We start from the raw sequence: 23,274 nt of genomic DNA on the forward strand, positions 1-23,274 counted from the left end.
TGAGAAATTATATTTTTTTGCTAAGTAAATTAAGGTAGAGTGTATACAAGTGCATTTTTAACAGTACAAAGAACACCCCCAGACCTTAGAAGTGCCATTAGTCCGACGTGGTTCTCCTTCTAAGCACAAATTGGCCCAGTGGGAATGAAACCTCTTACAAACTATTGCTTCCTCAATTGCTAAACTCACCGTGCTCTTTTTCTTGCCATGAAACAATTTTCCACTCATGGTACTGTGGAAACACTCATCTGGAAGAAACCTGCATTTGTCCCTTTGAGAGGTGCTGGTCTCGAGTTCAAACCAATTCCCATCAACCTAATTGCTCCTGCCCCATGGCCTCAGGAGTGAAGAATTTTCCCTTTGTTTGCAACCTGATGGAGGGGCAGGGCTCCCAAGATGTATTGTTTACAAGAGAAGAGAGAAATGTGACTATACATGACATTCTCTTCTTGGTTTAGTTGCTTTTCTGGCACTGCTTGGTTCTACATTTGGATGTTGCTGCATTTTACAAAACATATTTCTTTTCAAATGGGAGCAGCCCATGCTCACTCCTGAGCCTCAGCTTCTGAGCCATTGACATGATCTCAACCAGACACACGTCAGATTTTCCTGTTGTAAGACTTGGCCTTCAAAGCTAAAAGCCTGCCCCTGCGCAGGCCCAGAAGTCTCCTCGATTTGCAGAGGGAGGTGTCATGGGAGAAATGAGCCTGCACAGGCTCAGCTGTGGAAGGCTAGGCTGTACTCAGGGTTTCATTTGTGAGTCAGACTGTCCCACCTTTTAGTCCTTTTGCATTTCCACATTTCCTCCTATTGCAGTTTTCCTATCTTGCAACCTTTTAAAAAAAATCCCTTTCATTCTATCCAAATGTAATCTCAGAAAAGGAATCCAATAAACCCAATAATATACAAAGTAAATGCTACAAGGTTAGAGACACATTTGCATTCATCCTTCCCTTGAATTTTCTATTGAGACAAACCTTTAAGTCAAAGGATACATTTCCAATTGTGACATTTTTGTCTTCAAAAGAAGGCAGTAGAAAGCTTTTCTTTCTTTCCTGTTTTCTTGTTTTTCTTATTTGAGGAGTTGGAATTTTTCCTGGGCACCCTGAAATCCTCCCATATACTGAGGTGTCTTCCTAGTATGAGAGAGGGGGCTGTGAGGAAGTGAAAACAGACTGGGAAAGAAATGATTGTTAAGATGATGTAAAGGTTCAGAGTCCAATCCTCAGATCAATGAAACTGCTCTATGGCAACCCAGCTCACCACCCTCCCCACCTGTGAGGCTTTGACAAATGAGGACCATGAGAGCATTTTACTGCCACGTTGGGACTCATGGGCTTATAACTTTGGGTGATCCTTTGACTTTATTAGCAAACTAGACTATTGGGGATAAAGTTTAGATTAGGAATATCTTAGAAAATCCTAAACACTGTATTTATGTCTTACCTACAGCCAAAGTAGAGTGGTGGCAGCTTACATTAAAGAAGATGTGGTACATATATACAATGGAATATTACTCAACCATAAAGAACTATGAAACAATGCCATTTGCAGCAATGTGGATGGACTTAGAGATTATCATATAAGTGAGGTAAGCCAGACAGAGAAAGGAAAATACCATATGATATCACTTATATGTGGAATCTAAAGTATGACACAAACGAACTTATTTACAAAACAGAAATAAACTCACAGACATAGAAAACAAACTTATGGTTACCAAAGGGGAAGGAGAGGGGAGTGATAAATTGGGAGTTTGGGATTAAAATATACACACTACTATATATAAAATAGATAACCAACAAGGACCTACTGTATAGCACAGGGAACTATACTCAATATCTTGTAATAACCTATAATGGAAGAGAATGTAAAAAAGAATATATATATTTGTATATATATGTATAACTGAATCACTTTGCTCTACACCTGAAACTAACACAACATTGTAAATCAACTATATTTCAACAAAAATTTAAAAAAATCTCAAGCAATAAAATAGCAAAACTATTAAAACAAGAGAAAAAAAAGATTCAAGAAAAAGAAGTTAAAGCGTAAGAGTTGTTTTATACTAGAAAATTATTTATATTAAACTATTCTTTGGAGCATAAAAATTAGTGCTGACCTTAGAATCAAGAAGCAGGTAAGGGGTATACAGTTCTCATGATCTTCCTTGATAATCCATCAAGAGAGAAAAAGAAAACCTAGCTCTCAACTCAGGAAGGAATCTATCCTGTAGGATTTTATATGGGGAACTGAACATACAGAAGAAAAGATGATTTATTCCTGGAGAGTCATTTTTGTCAAATGTGGATAGCTATTTAAAATATTAAGAGATTTGAGAAGTTTGGGGACAAAGAATTTTATGGTGAGCTGCAATTGGCTTTTCCTGATAGATTTGACTCCTGAGATTAAAGGAGGTAACGGAATCTTTTTTTTTTTTTTTTTTTTTGCGATACGCGGGCCTCTCGCTGCCGTGGCCTCTCCCGCTGCGGAGCACAGGCTCCGGACGCGCAGGCTCAGCAGCCATGGCTCACGGGCCCAGCCGCTACGCGGCATGTGGGGATCCTCCCGGACCGGGGCACAAACCCGCGTCCCCCTGCATCAGCAGGCGGACTCTCAACCACTGCGATACCAGGGAAGCCCCTAACGGAATCTATTTTAAGAACCTCAAAAAATGTTTTCTGGAATGTTGCCCAGGAGCAAGGTTCTGGAGAGATGCCCCGAGCACCCCGGCATCCTCTCTTGGGGAAAAGGATTTTACACAACCCCATGGGGCTGTTCGCGTATTCAATTTCCAGCGACTCAGAAACAAAAATGGAATCAAATACTTTCTTGAAACTTATATAGTCCCTCTCGTATAAGCCTGAAAAGGTGCCCAATAATAGCTATGGTAAACAATTGTGCCCTGGGCATGAGAGAGCAGACCGCTTGGATTTCTGAATCTTTTTTTTCTGGGCTCTTGAAAGAGAGAGATAACGTCTAGCAAATTGGGTAGAATAAGTTCAGAGCTGCTTTTGCTGTGTAATCTTTACTCAGGGAAAGCAAATCGTAGCCCCAAAGCCATCCAAGAGAAACTGAGAGGCACCCAGCTCAACTGTCTGAGAACTGGGCAAGGCTTGTGATGGGAAAGCAGTGCAGCACAAAGCCCTTTCACCTGCCACCCTGTGATGTAGATGGTTTGCTATGGACCGAGATAAGTTGGATTTATGGGAGGGGTCTCCCCAAAGGGTCTAGCACACAATCCCCTCTCCTGGTCAAACAGGAAAGTCATTCATCCGTAAACAACATCCAGGAGAAAATGGCCCTTGAAGATGGTATCTGGGCAAAAGCATTGTGTGCTGGTGAAAGAAACTCCTTGTTTCCATAGAGGTGGAGGAATCATTGAGGCTTCTAATTCTCGTCTGCCTCTTTTCTAAAAGGTCACTGCCTAGATTTTCTCATTTGCAGCACCTGACACGGCTACTTCTGCCAGGATTCATTAGTACCATCTAGATGGTTCCCTTTGCCAATTAGAAAGAATTTCACCTTAATGACTCAACATTGCCAGCTCAAGTGACAACTGGGAGAGACGCGCACATCGTCAAAGACATAGATGTTTGTTTTTCCCAATCTAATGAAACCATACAGCCTCATTATGTTCATAATGCATTTATCTTGGCAGCCAGCCAAGGGAATGCTTGTTGATTACATCAGCCATCAACTGAGATGTTCAATACAAGCTCCGAGTTAGGCCAGGTCAGTACAGTTCAAAAGATCTGCACTGGCCAGTAATTACCTTCCTTTTGATCTAATTACTGTTCTGACTTGTCAACTACTAGGATATGGGCATTGCTTTTAAATCAGAGATTCTCAGATTCCTGCTATAGTTCTCATCCTGGGAGGGCATAGCCCCCCCACCCCCACCACCCCCAGGGTGTCTGGAAATGTGTGTGGGGGGTGCATTTTGGATTGTCCCAATCAGATTTTAGTAGACAGGGATCAAGGATGCTAACTATCCCGGAACATGTAGGACAGACCCATCCAAGGAAGGACTGCATCACCCAAAATGTCTCAGGTGAAAAATATTGCCTGACATCTACCTCTCAGACTTGGGTTGGGTCCTCTTAGGGTCCACTATGTCCACGTGAAGCAAATCTCCTGAAATACACAACCAACTGGTAATGGCACAGGTGACCAAACTCAAAACATCTCTCACAGTGAACTATGGTACAACAGAAGTCACCTTGTATAAAGCCACAAAGACACATATTTAAGTCTCTCATATTTGCCAGTGGTGTGACTTCTGCCAAATGTCTTAACGGCAACAAGCCTTGGTTTCTAGGTCAGTAAAATGAAGGTATAAAAACCTACCTCACATGGCTGTGGGCATTAAAATAGATGATGAGTGTGTGATCACATGATATCTATCATGTCTATATGGCCTGAGGCTTCTGCTCTCTGGGACACTGACTTAGAAAAAAGAGACCTCAGCTGGTCCCCAGAAGGTCAAGGGTCTCACAAAGCACACATTCATTTATTATTTTGAGAAGACAATCTGTCCCTCCACTCAGGGCTGCACCTAACAGGGGTCGCCATTCATATCTCATGAAAGAATTCTCCAAGAAGTTACCATCAGGGCTAGTCTCCTCTGGCCTTTGGTCATGCCTGGCCCTGGTAGAGATTCAGGGCAGAGAAGTTTCAAAGAACAGGGAGAGAGGCAGAGCTGTAACAAGCCCTAAGGACTCAAGGGCAATGCGGGGCAGGTGCTTTCTGATAGGCACTGATCTGGCATCTTTGTCCAAACATACAGACATCCAGGGTCTTGCACAACCACAAGGGAAGGGCTGGGACTGAGGGGTGGATCCACGCAGATCAAGTCTAAAAGCGTCAATGGAGGGCCGGCCCCCAATGGAAAGGAGAGAAAAGTGTCTCGTGGGGGGTGAATAGGAGGAGGAACAGTTCCTTCAAGGAAAGGCCCCCATGGGCTGCAATAGAGTGGACTCCAAACCTGGCCACCATTAAACACAGGGCCGTTGCTACTTTGAATAGATTTAGTAACAATCCCAATGTTTTAAACCATTCAGTCCTTTACAGATCTGTTACTTATGTTGGTCTGTTTATACCAAAGGGGAAAGCTGGGGAGGAGGGATAAATTAGGAGTTTGGGAGTAACATATACACACTACTGTATATAAAATAATCAACAAGGACCTACTATATAGCACAGGTAATCTACTCAATATTTTGTAATAACCTATATGGGAAAAAAATCTGAAAAAGAATATATATATATATATAATGTGTATATATGTATATATGTATGTATAACTGAATCACTTTGCTGTACACTTGAAACTAACACAACATTTCAAGTCAACTACACTTCAGTGAAAAATAAATAAATAAAAATAAGTAAATGTAGAATTCTAAATGATTGGTTAGAATAACAAAATAACTTATTATTTTATTTAAAATTACAAAACAGTACTTATTGTAGAAAATTTAGAAAACAGTTAAGCAAAAATAAGAACATTTAAAGCACTTAAAGTCCCACGGAGAGAGAACCATGATGAACATTTGGGTGAATTTCCTCCAGGTGTTATTACTGACATAGAAATAATAAAAGAAAAAAACTAACATCACACTTTAGATGCTTTCTTCTTTTTTCAGAACTTGCAAGACCAAATCTTTCTAGTTGGGCTGGTCATCTGGTGAGTTCAGAGGGTGCTTCTGTGTGGTGTGAGATGGTGAACGGGTCAGGGGGCGGGGTGGGAGAGGGTTTCCGGGGGAAAGTGCTCATTGTGTGCCATTGACCTGGAGACCTGATTCACATCCGCCTGGTGACCAGGAGGCGGCTATTCTTGATGGGAGGCCAAGTGGCCAGGGAGCCAAATGAAAAGGTTACGTCTGCTTGAAAACAACACTCAGGGCCCTCCTGGATGAACCCTGGCCTCCAGCTTTGCTTCCTGGTTGGGGCTTCAGTAGAGCTGGGACTTTCAGAGGCTTCAAAAAGATATCAGTGGTCTTTGTGTTGTTTATGTTGGGGCAAAGCACATCCCCCACCCCCACCCCCCACCCTCGCCCCAAGCAGCTTCTTTTTCTCCCTGTAACAACCTTGTATGAACATTTTCCCCAAGCATTGGGAGATCTACATCATTTCAAATGGATGCCTGGTCGTCCACTGAATGTATTAGAATAAGGGAAAAGAATTTCCTATTGTCGAGCATTTAGCTTGTTTCCAACTTTCAACTTGTTTTCAAATAGTGTTTGTCATGTTAAAACACAGTTTAACATGTTTGTCATGTTAAAAATAAAATTAAGCAAATAATTGTGTAACCTGAAAACAAAATTATGATTAATAAACACCCTGGTTATTCATGTATGACACAGAGCACAAACTAGAAGAAACACCAGAGATGGACACGCCCCTGGCTGTGCTTTTGAAGGACGTAGTTTAATATCTTTTTTTTTACACTGTAGGGAATTGAGAGGTAGCAGAGCTAAACTACTTGTTCCAATCACATGACAAGCGAATGAAAACTACAGGCTTCTGACGTTCTGTCTTGTATCCTTTATCTGGTTAACGTCTAAATTCAATCGTGTTAGATGTAAAAATTAAATAAATAAGAAAAGAAGAAGATTGGAGTTGCTGCTAATAATTCCAGCATTAGGGACTTCCCTGGTGGTGCAGTGGTTAAGAATCCACCTGTCAATGCAGGGGACACGGGTTCGAGCCCTGGTCCAGGGAGATCCCACATGCCACGGAGCAACTAAGCCTGTGCACCACAACTACTGAGCCTGCGCTCTAGAGCCCGTGAGCCACAACTACTGAGCCCCCATGCCACAACTACTGAAGCCCTTGCACCTACAGCCTGTGCTCCGCAACAAGATAAGCCACTGCAAGAAGCTGGCACACCGCAATGAAGAGTAGCCCCCGCTCGCGACAGCTAGAGAAAGCTCACGTGCAGCAACAAAGACCCAGCACAGCCAAAAATAAAAAACAAATTTAAAAAAAGGTTTTAAAAAAATTCCAGCATTCTATCTACCCAAGGCCTATAGAAATATTTTTTTTGTTATTCAAATATATTTCCATTTATTTCCAAGGAATGGTGCCCTGAAAATGTACCATGGGTATTTGTTCTCTTCAACCCACACCATTTTTAAAATTAAATAAATAATTCTAACAACTTTATTGGAATATAATTGCTTTACAATGTTGTGTTAGTTCCTGCTGTATAACAAAGAGAATCAGCTATATGTATACATATATCCCCATATCCCCTCCCTCTTGCATCTCCCTCCCACCCTCCCTATCCCACCCCTCTAGGTAGTCACACAGCATGGAGCTGATCTCCCTGTGGACCCACACCATTTTAATTTTAAACCTTTTCAATGCCTTTTATATTCGTGCAGCCAACTTTTTGCCAAGACAAGACAGTTTCACCTGTCCCGTTTCCTGGTCCTGTCTCCTGTGATTTAATTTTGTTTCTGTGAACTCTGGCTGCCAGGTCACTTAGGTTAGTTGATAGACATTCTTTTATTTGTGATGATTTATTTGCAGCAAAAATAAAATTATTATTCAGTGGTGTTCTGGGCACATCACATCTCTCTAGTTTTTTGTTGGTCAGTTTGCAGTGATGTTATACTCAGAGAGAACCACAGATTAGATTAAGGAAGAGTTCCATTTCCCTTGATGTTGGGACTCAGATGGGACTTCAGAGGCGCCGGCAGTTCTTGTCTTGTTTCTCAGTCTTGTCTACGTTCACATAATGGAACGTAGATCTTAGAAAGGATCCCTCTGCCCAAATCACCCGGTTTAATTTAATAGGCTGCTTCATTAGGACTGGGAGACTTTATCTTCCATCCTACATTAACACGTCCATTCCAAGCAGTATGGAAAAATGGGACATGACTCAGGAAGAAAAATTTGAGGATGTGCTCAGACATAGCTTTTAGAAAAATCAATGACACATGCTGTAATACATCATATTTTCAGGGTTTAAAAACATAACTTTATTAATTAATATAATAAAAGGCTTACAAGACATAAACAGAAAAAACAAACACCCTGATTCCGTGAGCTCAGTTGGTGAACCAAGAGCAGAAGTATTATGAGGCTCTTTGCTGCCCTCTGGCGGTTGATCATCTCCATAACATAGACCTGGCTCTGGCTATTTGAACTAGCTTTCAGAAACTATTATCAGGGAAATTCTTCTACAGAGTAATTTTGATGTGGAATGAGCTGGTACATTCTATAATAACTTTTGGCAAAAAATTATACTTTGGAATTGATAATCAATTAAACTTCTTATTAAATTCTATGAAAGTTGTAATAAAAATATTTAGTATATTATAGGTAGAAACTTAATATTGAAAGACTATAAAATGTGGTTTGCTTTAGGTAAACATCTGTTAAATAGAATTCTTCTGACATTCATAAGGGAAAATACTCCATATTGCACTGTTTGTATAAAATAGAGGTTCCACACATATTTCCATTTGGCCATAACAGGTGTTTTCCATTGGCCATAACAGGTATGCAATTTAAAATATTAATAATAAATGTCACTTCTTTTCCCAGAATATTTGGAGTTATTAGATATTTTCTTTTCTTCTTTAAATTATATTCTTTGAGTATCTTTCCTGACATGGGGCCATGTTTGGGGGAATTTCATACTCTTATGGTGTTCCTTTCTTCCAAATTCCTTTAAATTTCAGTGAGACGATATCAAAAGTGTTAGAATCTTAATGACATACCAGGCTGAGTTATGGGCATGTAAGCCAGTGGGTTAGAGCTGTTTTGCTTTCTAGTTCTCTTGTCTTGCCTCCTAATGCTGTTGGGCTCTCTACCACAAAGACCTGATAACCTGGGAGAGAGGGTAAGGAAGGATGTGGTTCAAATCACACTTTGGGGTCATCATTATTCTAGGGTTCAAATTCACAAATGAAATCAATAACTTTAAAAGGACATTGATGTGTAAGTTATAATCTAACATCATCTGTCCCACACTTGATCTGGGGGATTTTTTACATAATAAATTTACAGATGATCTTCGAATGTTGCCTCTTGATTCAACCAGATTTGACAACCATAAAGTCCTAACAACAACTTCTACAGTTTGTTGAGAACCAACTAAATTCTGAGGTAATCTTGTGGCCTCCTCTGTGCTGTATTCCCTCAAATCAAAAACAAAGGTGACATACACCATCATTTTGTGTATCACCAAGGAAGGAAAAAATGTGCAATTAAAGTATTACTAAACACGGTATTATCACATAGAGTTTTTGTTGTGTAAATGTAGAAAGAGTTGTTTTGGACTTAACTAAACGTTGGTTTACTTCATCACATATCGCTCTTGTGCTTATCTAAGGAGGAAAGTACAAACAAATTAAATGGGTTAAAGAATCCTAAAAGTTTTGTTTTCTTTGATTTTTTGCATTCAGAGTTTATTGAATCACTTCTCACTAAGAGCTGTCGAGGTTCTTGCTTCTCTAACCATTATAGTCTTCTGTACCTTTGAGAATGTAGGTGACACAGCATTTCTTCCAAGTTGCTTCCTTATGACCCCTGGGATTTCCTTCCCCAATGCTGACACCTTTTCCGCTAGGTTTGGTTTGGTATTTTCTTAAGTGTCAGCAGAAGGTTTTCAGGCAACAACCAGGACCCACACTCCTTCCTTGAACAATTCTGCAACGGTCTTTTGACTGGAAGTTAAGTTGCCAGTCGTGCGAGGAGGGTTAACAGCAAGTTTGTGCGTGGACAGACCGTGATATCAGGATTGTGACTGCTCCCTTTCTGATGGTGACCTAAGATGCTGTAGATTGAGATGCATTCCTATTCTGGAGGTGCTCAGTTGTGGGGGAAACATGCTTTTCCAAATCAGTGAAGTGTGGTGTGGTACCCTTTTATCCTGCTTATAACCCTGTGAGGTAGGGATTGTTTTCTCTGATTTACAGATGATTCTGTGAAGCTATAGCCCTGAAGGAAGATTCCAGAATACAGAGAACAGACTCTATAAGAGGGATGGTTGCCTTGAAGTAACTAGAAGAAACAAAAAGTGGTTGGACCAGTTCATGTCACCTGACATCAGGTACCCTGTTTTCAAAGAAACATGTTTATTATGAATGATGTGTTCAGAGGACCCAGAAAAGAATTTCACGTGATATTGCAGAATTTGCAAAAGCTCTGATAAAATGTAAATGGCCTTTGATTGTGACTTCCGAAAAGCAAATAAAGAGATGTTCTATAACATTTTCGCATCGTATCCCGAAGCAAAATCATTGAAGCTGCAGTGACTGCTTCAGGATCATGAGACTGGGCTGTTGACGTTATATTTGTAAATGGGCAGCAAGGCTGCTCCCTGGAGACATTTTAATCATCTTCAGCAAAGATACAAAAGCCTCTTCAGAAGGGTACAATAAATGCTGGAGAGGGTGTGGAGAAAAGGGAACCCTCTTACACTGTTGGTGGGAATGTAAATTGGTATAGCCACTGTGGAAAACAGTATGGAGGTTCCTCAAAAAACTAAAAATAGGGTTGCCATATGATCCAGCAATCCCACTCCTGGGCATATATCCAGACAATAATTTGAAAAGATATGTGCACCCCTATATTCATAGCAGCACTATTCACAATAGCCAAGACATGTAAAAAACCTAAATGTCCATGGCAGATGAATGGATAAAGAAGATGTGGTACATATATACAATGGAATAAATACTACTCAGCCATAAAAAATAATGAAATAATGTCATTTGCAGCAACATGGATGAAGCTAGAGATTATCATACTAAGTGAAGTAAGTCAAAAAGAGAAAGACAAATACCATATGATATCACTCATCTGTGGAATCTAAAATATGACACAAATGAACATATCTGTGAAACAGAAACAGACTCACAGACACAGAGAGCAGACGTGTGGTTGCCAAGGGGGAAGGGGGCTGGGGGAGGGATGGAGTGGGAGTTTGGGATTAGCAGATGCAAATTATTATGTATAGAATGGATAAACAACAAGGTCCTACTGTATAGCACAGGGAACTATATTCAATATCCTGTGATAAATCATAATGGAAAAGAATATATATATATACATACACATATAAATGAATCACTTTGCTGTACAGCAGAAATGAACACAACATTAAAAACCAACTATACTTCAATAAAATGTTTTAAAAAGGAAAAAATAGTGGTTCATAGCAGGACTTGGTGGCTAAGGAAACCATCTTATTGAAACAAGAATGTGTCAATAAATTTTCTGAGGTGGCTCCAAGGCACTGCTTGAGGAATGTAAGCTGCTAGCAAGCTGTCAACATTTGGCCTCAGAAGATACCTTTTATGAAGAAATCACGTCATTACTCCACAGGGCAGTCATTATTTTAAGTGGGCCACACGCCATGCAGCTCAGCCCTTTCTCGTTATTGTGAAGACATTGTGTAGAAGTGATATCTTTTTATACCCTGGGGGACATTCGGTAGTGTCTATGGACAATTTTGACTTTCACGTCTGGTGGTGGTGTCGGTGGTGCTATTGGCATATAGTGGGTGGAAAACAGGGAGGCTGCTGACTATCCTACTGTAACCGAGCAGGACCCTATGGGGCCTTCCCAGGATAGACTGCTCTCCCCATGTCCTCTGACTGCCCCTGGTTTGTAGAAAAGCTGTAGTCTCCCAGGCTTCCTCTGAGTCACAAAAGACTGCTCAAGAATTAATGATTGAAAGGATGTGAACAGGTAGTGACCAATTAGCAGTTGGGCCAGGAGAACTGCTAAGAATTTAAACAGTAAGTCAGTCATATGACAGTCACAGAATCTTTAGTTCCTCCCTGAATTACCTAGTATGGGATGCATATTTCCTGAGCTACTCTACAGAGGCTAAAACCCCCACCAGATGGAAGCTAACTACTTGATGATCATGAGCGCATAGCTCCCAGACCTACTGGAGCTTGAGGATTGATGATGTTAACCCCCGTGACACGGCCCTGTGACCTCACCATCAACCAATCAGAGAATTGTGCATGAGCTGATCACACATCCTGTGACTCCCCTCCCTCACCCGGCCTTTAAAAATGTTTATGTAAAACCCATTGGGGCGGGGCTTCCCTGGTGGCGCAGTGGTTAAGAATCCTCCTGCCAATTCAGGGGACACGGGTTTGAGCTCTGGTCCAGGAAGATATCACATGCTGTGGAGCAACTAAGCCCATGTGCCACAACTGCTGAGTCTGCGTGCAGCAACTACTGAAGCCCGAACGCCTAGAGCCCGTGCTCTGCAACAAGGGAAGCCACCGCAATGAGAAGCCCGCGCACAACAACGAAGAGTAGCTCCGCTCGCCGCAACTAGAGAAAGCCTGCGTGCAGCAACGAAGACCCAACACAGTCAAAAATAAAAATAAATAAAACAAATAAATTTATATAAAAAAAAAACAACCATGGGGGAGTTCGGGTCCTTAGAGCATGAGTTGCCCCATTATCCTTGATGGGCCCTGCAACAAACCTCTGCTCACTGTGTGTCGGGCACATGAACTTGTGTTGGACAACAGTACAAGTCACAAGACAGCCTCACAACACAGAATTATCAGGTCCCAAATGTCAATGGTGCTGAGGCTGAGATTCTCTGGTCTGGCCCCTAATTGTCCGTCAGCTCCCACAATTAACACCCCTTCTGCAAAGCCCATCTGGGTGTCTCTCCTGTGGGCTGTTAGCACACTGTGCTCACTATCTTCACAGAGCTAACACAGTTCTAAACTACATTTCTTTGCCTCTCTTCACCTTATTCTTTAAGTTCCTTGAGGACAGGACTGTAATTTGGTCACTGTTGTGTCCTCAGACACTGGTACTGTGACTGAGTGTATTCAATTGTTACTAATCTATGACAGAAATCCAATTAGAGCTCTCTTGGGCAAAATAAAGAATCTCAGGAAATGAAAAACCCATCCTCAGCCAGGTCAGGGATATAGCTGGAGTTCAGGATGTGGACTGAAAAAAAATGCACAACCTCAAAGTTGAGAATTATGTTTTATTTGGGGACCTTACTGAGGACTATAGCCCAGCGTACAGCCTCTCGGATATCTGTGAGTGGTTGGTCCAAAGGGGTAAGGGAGGACCCAAGATATATAGGGATTTTTGCTGGAAAAAAAACCCCATATAGTCAAACATCAAAGATTACTGCTAATCACAGAAAAACCTCCAAGATATCTCAAGTTAATGATTTTAGTGCCTTTCTATGTATGGGAAGATGCAAGAGTCTGGGCTCATTGAAATTATTCCTTAGATATGTATCTTAACTATCTAGGGCAAGTATCTTGTTTTTCTCCATCCCGAATCAGAGGAGTTGTGTCAGGTCATGTACAGAGTGAGAGGGTCCCTCCCTCAGATTTCAGCCACATCCTCGAGTCCCCAGCTCCCCACTGACTGGTTATTCTGTCCAGAAAGATGAGGTTTTCTTAGAGTTTTATCCTCCTGTGGGTTATGCAGTTACAAGTGACTGGGCCGGCCCTTAGGAGAGGCTGCAAGAGACAAGAGGAAGGGAAGAAATAATGTGAATTTCTCCCACCCTCTTTTCACAATAGTTTTTCCTGTATCTCTCTTAGCATCAGTCACTCTGCTACAGAAATATTTGTGAAAGTGAATATATTCACTTTCTTTTGCAGTGGCCTCCAGGAGTACAATAAAAGCCCCAGAGGAATTTAGCAGAGCTGCCAAAGTTGCATAGCGCATTGGCTCTTTACATAGTACTGGGTGGCTGGTTATTTGTGTAGAATCTATGGCTCCTGCTAGGATGTCAGTTTCACTCCTGTGCTGTCACAGCTGTGTCTCTAACAGGTGGCACATGGCTGAGCGCAGGGTGGGTATTAGATAAATATTTGTTGTCATCTGTTCCAGTGACAGACTTCAGCACCCTCACCATTTAAATTGAACTACAGAAAATTATTATTATTTTTTATGTGCTCTGTTTTGATGCAGTCTATTTATTATCAAAGATTGTGTAACGTGTGTTTCATGGCCAATCTCAGACTGTGTCATTCTTTTTAAAATTTTTTAAATTTTATATTGGACTATGGTTGATTTACAATGTTGTGTTAGTTTCAGGTGTACAACACAGTGATTCAGTTTTATATATATATATATATATATATATATATTCTTTTCCAGAATTTTTTCCCATATAGTTTATTACAGAGTATTGAGTAGAGTTCCCTGTGCTATACAATAGGTCCTTAGTAGTTATCTATTTTATATAGAGTAGTGTGTATATGTTAAACCCAATCTCCTAATTTATCCCTCTCTCCCTTCCCCTGTTTTCTATGTCTGTGAGTCTGTTTCTGACTATAGAAAATTACATTTCCAAAGTTTAAAAATTTATTAATGAGCTAATATAGCATTAGGCAAGTGCCTCTGTTATCCAGGACAGAAACGGGGACCTAGGCTGGCTGGCTGGGCACCCCAGATGTGAGGACTCAATGGGAATGTCCCTTCCTTCCCCCTACCTGGCCCCATGCTGGCCTCTCTGGTCCAAAGCCCCAGGTTTGGGGCTTGTAGAAAGTAAACCCAGCTGGTGGGGACTGTTGGAATACAATTCTGGTCTATACACAGCCATGTATACAATCTCTTCTTCTAGATTGCTAATTGAGTCATCTGGAGGACAGCAATGAAATCTTAAAGCTCTTTGAGGAAGGTCCAGAAAACAAACTAAAGTGAAACATCAGCAGTGTTCTGGTTGGGTAATATTTCCCTGAAATGTATTTAGCTTGCCTTCTGCTTTTTCATTCAGTACACATTGCTTGTGCCTATTTTGTGAGAGGCAACATGTAGCGCACTGTGAGGGATAAAAAGAAGTACTTATTTAAAAAGCTATGGCCACTGCTCCAAGGCCAGCTAGTGTTCTACCAGCTAAGTGCTCGGAGAGGCTGATAGCCCTTTCTCCACCACCGTTTCTGCCCCTTCTCAGGGCCCTTCCACCCGCCCACGTCTCCTTCTCAGGCAGTCTTATCCCTGCTAAGTCGGTGGTGGGCCATGGAACACTGGGCGTTCTGTCCCTTGCCCCCCAATTTGGAGTGGATCAGAAGTGTGTCCTGGATCCTAGCTGGACAGTTTGATTCCTTTTCCTGATGATTTTGAATTGGGAACAAGTTCTGAATTTGGCAAAGCTTACATGCCAATGTGTGCTCAGATGGGAAACTGCCTTTTTTTTTTTTTGCGGTACGCGGGCCTCTCACTGTTGTGGCCTCTCCCGTTGCGGAGCACAGGCTCCGGACGCGCAGGCTCAGCAGCCGTGGCTCACGGGCCCAGCCGCTCCGCGGCATGTGGGATCTTCCCGGACCGGGGCACGAACCCGTGTCCCTTGCATCGGCAGGCAGACTCTCAACCACTGCGCCACCAGGGAAGCCCGGAAACTGCTGTTTTGAGCAGACTTTTGGGGCCAGTGGCTAATTAGTAAAGAAAGTGTATTATCTACACAGCAGAACAAAAGGGAGAAGAGAAGGGAGAGGGGATCTGAGGAAAGAGTCCAAGTCGGCCTCTGAGAGATGGAGAGAGAATTCTGCTTGGTTCCTAATGTCCCCCACAGGCCAGTTATGCTTCTGTCCTTGGATTCCAGAAGATGCCGGATTCCTTATGGATAAAACTCCTGTTAGTGCCAACTTGAGTGGTTTTCTGGGCTGTTTGTTTTCTTTTAACAATGAAATTCTTCTTGATTAAAATGAAAAAAAAAAAAAGAAATACAAGCTAAATAGAAGTATAAACAGTAATGTAAAAGAAGAACCAGCCAATCATTGTGACTGGTTAATTCAGAAGATGGGCATATTAATTTTACATCTTCTCTAAATTATCGCTCAGCTCCCCCTCCTCACATTTCTAAGAATGAAAGTTAAAAAGCAGTGTCCTGAAATGTTCAATTATTTTATCTCTGATGGATGACTTAAAAAAATTTAATCATGTAGGAATATCTTTCGCCACTTTGGTGATAGCCCTTAGCAGCTCCAATGTCCTTGGTCAAAAACCACTTGCTGGCAAGAATGCAACTTGAGATAATTATGGCTTTGTGCACTGAGTTTATTTTCTGAAGGTTATTTTGATTTATGATGACTCAGCTCCTCAGTCTATGTGGTTAACTTTTGGTGGGGTGGGCCGGGGGATTGGTCTTCATGTATTACCAAGCTCTGTCTTCAAAAAGCATGAAATTAAAGGAACCATAGTTCCTTTTCTTACCTCAATTCGTTTAACTTTCTCTGGGTGTTTAACATGAAGGTTCTCAACAAGAAAGCTCCTGTCTTACTAAACTGATAATTATCAAGGTAGTGGGTTATTGTCTAGGCTTATTTATTTATTTTTTTTAGTGCCCTAGCCAAGGATTAGAAATAGTCCTTTTAATTTGTCTTCTTCAGAATCTCTTCTTTGACTTTCTCTGCTTTAGGACATTTTTTCTCCTGAAGGAACCCTGCAGATGAAAACTCTATTTGCCCTTCCTCTCTTAGTGATAGAGGCATGTGTAGTATCTTTATCTTCTGACCTAACCAGTCTAAATTTTCATGTTGAATATTTATCTCTTACCTTGCTCCATTTTCTGAAAATTCAATGAAAACACCGGTCCCTTTTGCCTTTCTGAAATTATAGATACATTGTGTCATAATACTTGTAGTAAATTCTGGTTCAAACAAGAAAAGTCTCCAAAAGAAGAAATTACAGAGTTGTAAAAGACCACCCCCTGTCATCCCACAGCAGGAAAATTTTCCTGTTATCTAATCCCAGGGTGTTCAGAGGGCGGCTGGCCCAGCCTGTTTTGTCAGAGAGCCCACACTTCTTTTCCTCCGCCTTTCTCACTTTTCCTTTTTCTTTCCTTTTGTTTTTCCTACTTAAAAAAAAATTTTTTTTTTATATTGGAGTATAGTTCATTTACAATATTGTGTTAGTTTCAGTTACACAGCAAAGTGAATCAGTTATACGTATACATATATCTATTCTTTTCCAGAATCTTTTCCCATGTAGGTTATTACACAGTATTGAGTATATGTTAATCCCAACCTTCCTCACCTTTCTGACTGCCCTTCTTGGTCCTCTTCAATAATCAACACTTTCTGTCTCCCAGCGAGTTGTTCTTTCACACTGGCCTCTCTCACTGCCCTGGAATTCAACCCAGCTCAAACTTCCCATGCTAAAAAATGATCTCTCCATTCTCATTTTACCAGAAATCTTAACATTGGTTGGAAAAATTTCAGATGACTGCAATGTTTCCCAGGTGATTCTGATACTGATCAGGGTTCTTGGCCTCCTTAATCAAAAGAAATTGATTACAGGCCAGACAAGAAATTCAGGCAAGGCTTTATTGGGGCCCCTGCTGCCCCAGGGGGGAGCGAGAACAAGTAACAGGTTCCCTTGCTCGTTCCCCAAGAGGGGGTGAGCTTGTTCCTTATATGGGGTGAGGGTAGGGGTGTGTCCAGGGGTTGGGCCAGAGGCATGACTTGGGTGGTTTGCCCACCCCCTGGAGGTGTTGTGTGCAGGGGGCATTCAGAGTACCCTGCTTTTGCTCCCGGCTCTTCAGAAGTGGCAGTTTGGTTTTTTGGGTCGTTTTGTATCTTGTTGTCCGTAATCTGCCCCAACTGCACATGCACGCAGTTATCTTTAGTCCCTTACAGCTTCTTTGTATTTTGTTGCTCGAAGAGACGTTTGTGAGGTGCAAGCATTGCAGCAAAGGGTCCCAGGTCCCAGGCTGTCTCACCTATGAGCAGCCCACGTTGGGAGCACTTCTGTAAACGGTAGTGTTCGAAGGCTGGACAATAGGACTTAGGGAGAGACTCCATCACACAGGAGAGGGAGATGTGGGGGGAGCAGGGCAAAGAGGTCAGACAGGAGTGATTTGACTCCCTCCCTAGGGTGCAGCCCTGGCACAGGGGTGGGCAGGGGGCAGTGGGAACACCCAGAAAGGCTGGAGGATGCCTGGTATGGGACTTAGTCATAGCTTCTCAGATGGTTCATTGGAGAATGCCAAGCCTCATAGGGGAGACTTGTACTCAAGGTGATGCTGAGCCTGGGGCTGCCTGGGTGCTATTTTAGAAATGTCCAGGAATGGGATTAAGTGGGTGGGCCAGAAGGAAACCCCGCAGAGCCCCTCACCCTTCAGTTTGGTGCAGCAAAGGCAGCTAAGAGTTCCAGGGACACAGGGGGTTACAGAGGGGGCAATAAAATAAATTGAGTGGAGAGGCCTGAAGGGACTCCCTCAACTGAGGTTGAGTGCAAGGACCCCCTGCTGGGAGCTCTGCAGGATCACTGAGCATGACAGTAGGTAGTATCATGGTCCCCAAGAGACCAAGAGGACAGGGCTCTCTCTGGGCAGCACGCCAGCAAAACCTGGAGGGTGGATCTTGTCTGAAACCTGCTACCCTGAGGATAGCAACGCCTCCCCTCCATCCAGCCACAACTCTGAGAGGCCCTCCCTGGGAGTTGGAATTGGAGTTGAATTAATATTCACCTCAAACCCATTTAGACCAGCACACTCTATTTTAAGCCTGAAGGTACTGAATTATTTTTCATTGTCATATGTATGTTTTTCTTCTGCCATCAGTGAAAGCAGGAATGAGAGGGCCAGATGAGAACAGTTATAGATAATAAAGAAAATTATGTTTCTTATATGTTTGGGCTGAGTTATGTAAATGTGTAAGATGATATTGGGTTGGTCAAAAAGTTCAATCTTACGGAAAAACCCAAACGAACTTGTTGGCCAACACAATACAAATAATATAATGAACTCAGATATTGACCAAGTCGAGCTAGATCATTTCCCAGTACTATTTCACATAAAGTAGCTTTTAGCACAAAGGAATAGTACTCAGTCATGGAAAAGAAACTGCTGATGCATGTAACAACATGAATGAAATTCAAAAACAAGAAATGAAAGAGTACATGACCCCAAAGTACATGCTGTATCAATCCCTGAATATGAATTTGAGCCACAGTTAAAACAGTAAGTGGGGACAGAATCAGAACAGTGGTGACCACTGGGGTGGGGGTGGTGATATTGACTGGAAATGCATGAGGGGGCTTTCTGTGGTGGCAGGTGTGTTCCATGTGTTGGTCATAGTGGTGGACATATAGATGAATCATATGTAAATGCCATTGAGTTGTCCATGTAAGAGCTGGGTATTTTATTGTATATAAACTATAATTCAAATAGTACTAAATGAAGTAGGAGGTAGATAAAACAGATCTACTCATTTTTCTCCCAAAGACTTGGGTTAAATTGTTGAAATCTAAAGCTAAGTGTTGAAAAGTAAATGGTGCTGGATAAAAATATATGTGGTGCTTGAATCTGCCCAGGATTGACTCAGTCAGTCAAAGAGAAGACAGGGGTTAGGCATGAGCCATCAGGAAAATGTGTTTTCACCAAAAGCCCCTGTACCTCCTCTGACATCTTCTCTCTCCCTTGGAAATTTTTAGATGCCATTATGTTACCACAGCATTTTTCCAAAACTCTCCTCCTGGAATTGATTTGTCTAAAGACACACTGGCTCCTTTAAAATCAAAACCAAGCTGTCAACACATCCTAATGGCATTTTTTGGAGGGAAGACTGGGGATATAAGTGGTCCTGGAAGATGCAGGGATCATGCCTGTGTATGTTCTGAATCCTTTGGAAATTTGCTCCTTTTCATTGTGGTGCCATGGGGACAGTATTGGATTCAACATCACAGAGATATAAGTTCAGAACCTGAATCCGCTGTTTCCTTTCATGGTGATCTTGGGAAAGTTGCTTGGTCTTTTAGAAACTTTGTTTCTTCATCTGTCAAAAGGAGGACAGATTGTGCTATGAAGATTAAACTGCGTCATATATAAGTGTTTGGCATATGACAAACCCTCCACAAATGAGTACTCATTATTATTGTTATTATAGGATTGCAAAAGACCACCTACCCAATAGCACCATCAGTCATGGACCTTAGTGCACACAGTTGGGTTCTTTTGCAGTTTTCTTCCTTTCTCTACACCCAACTCAAATGCTAGTTGCCTGATGTGAGGGCTGCATATAGCATTTTATCTCCCTTGTTACTTTATAAGGTGCTTAAAGGAAAAGTCCCTTTTCTGTTCACCTGTGCACCCCACAGAAGGTCCAGCCCAGTGATTTATATAGGTAAACAACTAATGTTTGTTAACTTGAAAGATTCTTTAAAAATACTCATGTTTTAGCAGAAAAAATATTCTATTAATATATTTGCAATGTTTTACACAGTAACCTCTATTAGTTTATCACATCAACTTCTTAACACAAGAGAGCATCTCCCGAAGTTATGAAGAAGATAACTCCAACAGAGACTTCATGGGAGGGGATGGTAGTGTCTGGGACTGATACTAACCCTGTGTCTTAGTCATCTATTGCTCTGTAAAAACCTCCCCCAAACTCAGTGGCTTAACACAGCAATAAATCATTTATTATCCTTCACAGACAGTGAGAGCTGAGAATTTGGGAGCAGCTTGGCTGCATGGTTCTGACTTGGGTTCCTCATGAAGTTACAGTTAAGTGTCAGAGGTGGGCTGCCGTCATCTGAAAGTTGGACCGGGGCTGAAGTTCCACTTTCAAGGTGCTCATGGCCATCAAGTTGCTCCTGGCTGTCAGTGGGAGCTCTTAGTTCCTCTCCATGTGGGCCTCTCCACAGGGCTGCTTGGGCATTCTCACATCATGGCCACTGGCTTCCCAGAGGGAGCATTTCAGGAAACCCAGCAGAAGCTGCAATGCTTTTATGCTCTAGCCTTGGGAGTCATGCAACATCATTTCTGCCAGATTCTATTGGTCATGGTGTGAAAGCCAGCTACCCAAGGGCTTGGATACCAGGAAGTGAGGATCAATTGAGCCAGCCTGGTGATGGGTGCCAGATTCTGGCACAGGAGTTAGGTAGCTCCTATTCCATACACTTCCTGCAGGATGGTGGGACCTTCTACGTTTGTTACCACTTGCAGGACTGCTGTGTTGTACAACTACAGGGCCTTGGTTGGCATCCGAGCATGTGTGCCCTCTTGAGCTGTGTAACAGAGCAGCCCACTGGAGAGCCCTTGTAAGGCCAGCTTTGGAGGGGCTTCTGAACTGGAATAAAGGGGCTAGATATTAAAAAAGAAAAGGGCAATATTAGAAATACCCTCCAGTGGAGTAAGCTTCCTGAGGGAGGATTTTTTTTTTGTTCTCAGCTGTATCCCCAGAGTCAGAACCAGTAACTGGCATATGGTCGATTTTCAAAAATATATGTAGGATAAATGAATGAATGAGTTTGGAATTTGCTTAATAATTGATCTCTAGTACAACTTATTATAAAAAAACTATAGGAATATTAGTCTGTTATATAAATATACATACAATAACACATTCTTAATCATTAATGTTCAGAAAAGCTTGTTTTGTAGTTAGACGAATATTACTTAATTTTTTACTTAAGTATCTGAAGAATTTAGTTTTATGAATTTTTTACATAACATTTTCTTGTGAAACATTTCTTTTCTTTTCCTTATTTGTATAGCACCATAATGGAAGAAAATAGAAAAAATTGTAATTTTGTTGGAAACATTAATTCTGGAAACAGAATTTTTGTTTTCATTTTAACAGTAAGTTTTAAGAAATTATTACTATTATATGATGGCGGGCATATTGTGGGCAAAGGTGCTTGGTGACATACACAAGAAAGATAATTAACTCAGTTGCTTCATGCCAAAGACTATAGGAAAAGTAATTTTTTTATCTCTATAATATTGAGTAATGTATTTTGTTTGAATAACTTGAGCCACAAAATTAAAACGTAGGAGAACTTTGACGGCAAATTTGAACTCTGAAATTGGAGTTATTCTTCACAATGAAAACTGGCTGAAATCAACAGTCCAATGTGATTGTCTCTCAACTTCTCTTTGGTTTACGATTAGTTATTATTGTGGAGGTGACTTCGCTCCTGAAGTGGACAGAAGCATCTGAGATGGGCCAGAGAAACCCCCACCTCCATCCCAGCGAAGCTGTAAAGAGCCGCGGGCAAAAGCAGGTGAAAAACACTCCCCCAATGAGAAAGAATAGAATGTGGTTAAAGGTAGAGTTAAGTTTCAGCATTTAAATTGTGATGGAAGTTGACAGTTATTGCTTCCATATGCAAGAAAAATGCTTTTTTTAAAAGCTTGGTATTAATTATTATCGGGGGGTTCTGGAGGTTATTATAACAGACTAGGAAGGCAGGGGTAAGTCTCAAGTCTTCCCTGGCACTGGTGACCTGCCACTCCTCAAGGCAGAAGGCACAATAGGACTCCCAGAATTGTGGATCTTCTCAAAGACCAGATACAGACATTTAGCGACTTACCTGCCTTGTCTCTCTGGGCGGCCCCGATGGTGATTACTTTCAAAGGAAATCCTTCCTCTCAGCCTTGGGGATGCTTCACAGGTGGGTCCACAGGAGTGCAAATGTCACTTTCCTGGGGCTGTCTTGAGAAGACATCCCAGGCTCTGTCCCTGGACAGACAAGGGAGTCCCTCCTGTGGCAATTTCTGCCTTAAAACTTCATTTGAATCGCCAGCTCTGGGTTGTCAGCAGTGGGTCCCACAGTCCCGAGCTTCAAGAGAACTTCTTTCCTGCTGAGGAACTGATTAGGGTCCCAGGAAGGTTCTAACTGGAAACGTTCTCCAGGATTCCTGGTCCACACGGGTTGAGAGCTAAGAACAGTAACCCCAGGGGTGCAGACCTCTCAGTACGATGTGTTGGCAAAATTATGCCCATGGAAGAATGGAGATTCAGATAATGGTGCCACTAGTCTCATAAAATTGCTGGAGACTTGGCTTTACAAAATTTCTTTTTTTTAATTAAAATTTTTTTATTTACTTATTTATTACTATTCTTTTTTTTTTTTTTTTTTTTTGCGGTACCGGGGCCTCTCACTGCTGTGGCCCCTCCCATTGTGGAGCACAGGCTCCGGACTCCAGCGGCCATGGCTCACGGGCCCAGCCGCTCCGCGGCATGTGGGATCTTCCCAGACCGGGGCACGAACCCGTGTCCCCTGCATCGGCAGGCGGACTCTCAACCACTGCGCCACCAGGGAAGCCCTTTATTACTATTCTTTAAAAAAATTTATTTTATATTGAAGTATAGTTGATTTCCAGTTTGTTGTCTCAGTTTCAGTTGTACAGCAAAGTGATACAATTATACATACACATATATCCATCCTTTTTCAAATCCTTTTCCCATTTAGGTTATTACAGAATACTGAGTAGAATTCCCTATGCTACATAGTAGGTCCTTGTTGATTATCTATTTTATGTATAGTAGTGTGTATGTGCTAATCCAAACT

Source organism: Phocoena sinus, chromosome 11 (assembly GCF_008692025.1).
Source record: "Phocoena sinus isolate mPhoSin1 chromosome 11, mPhoSin1.pri, whole genome shotgun sequence".
Lineage (NCBI taxonomy): Eukaryota > Metazoa > Chordata > Mammalia > Artiodactyla > Phocoenidae > Phocoena > Phocoena sinus.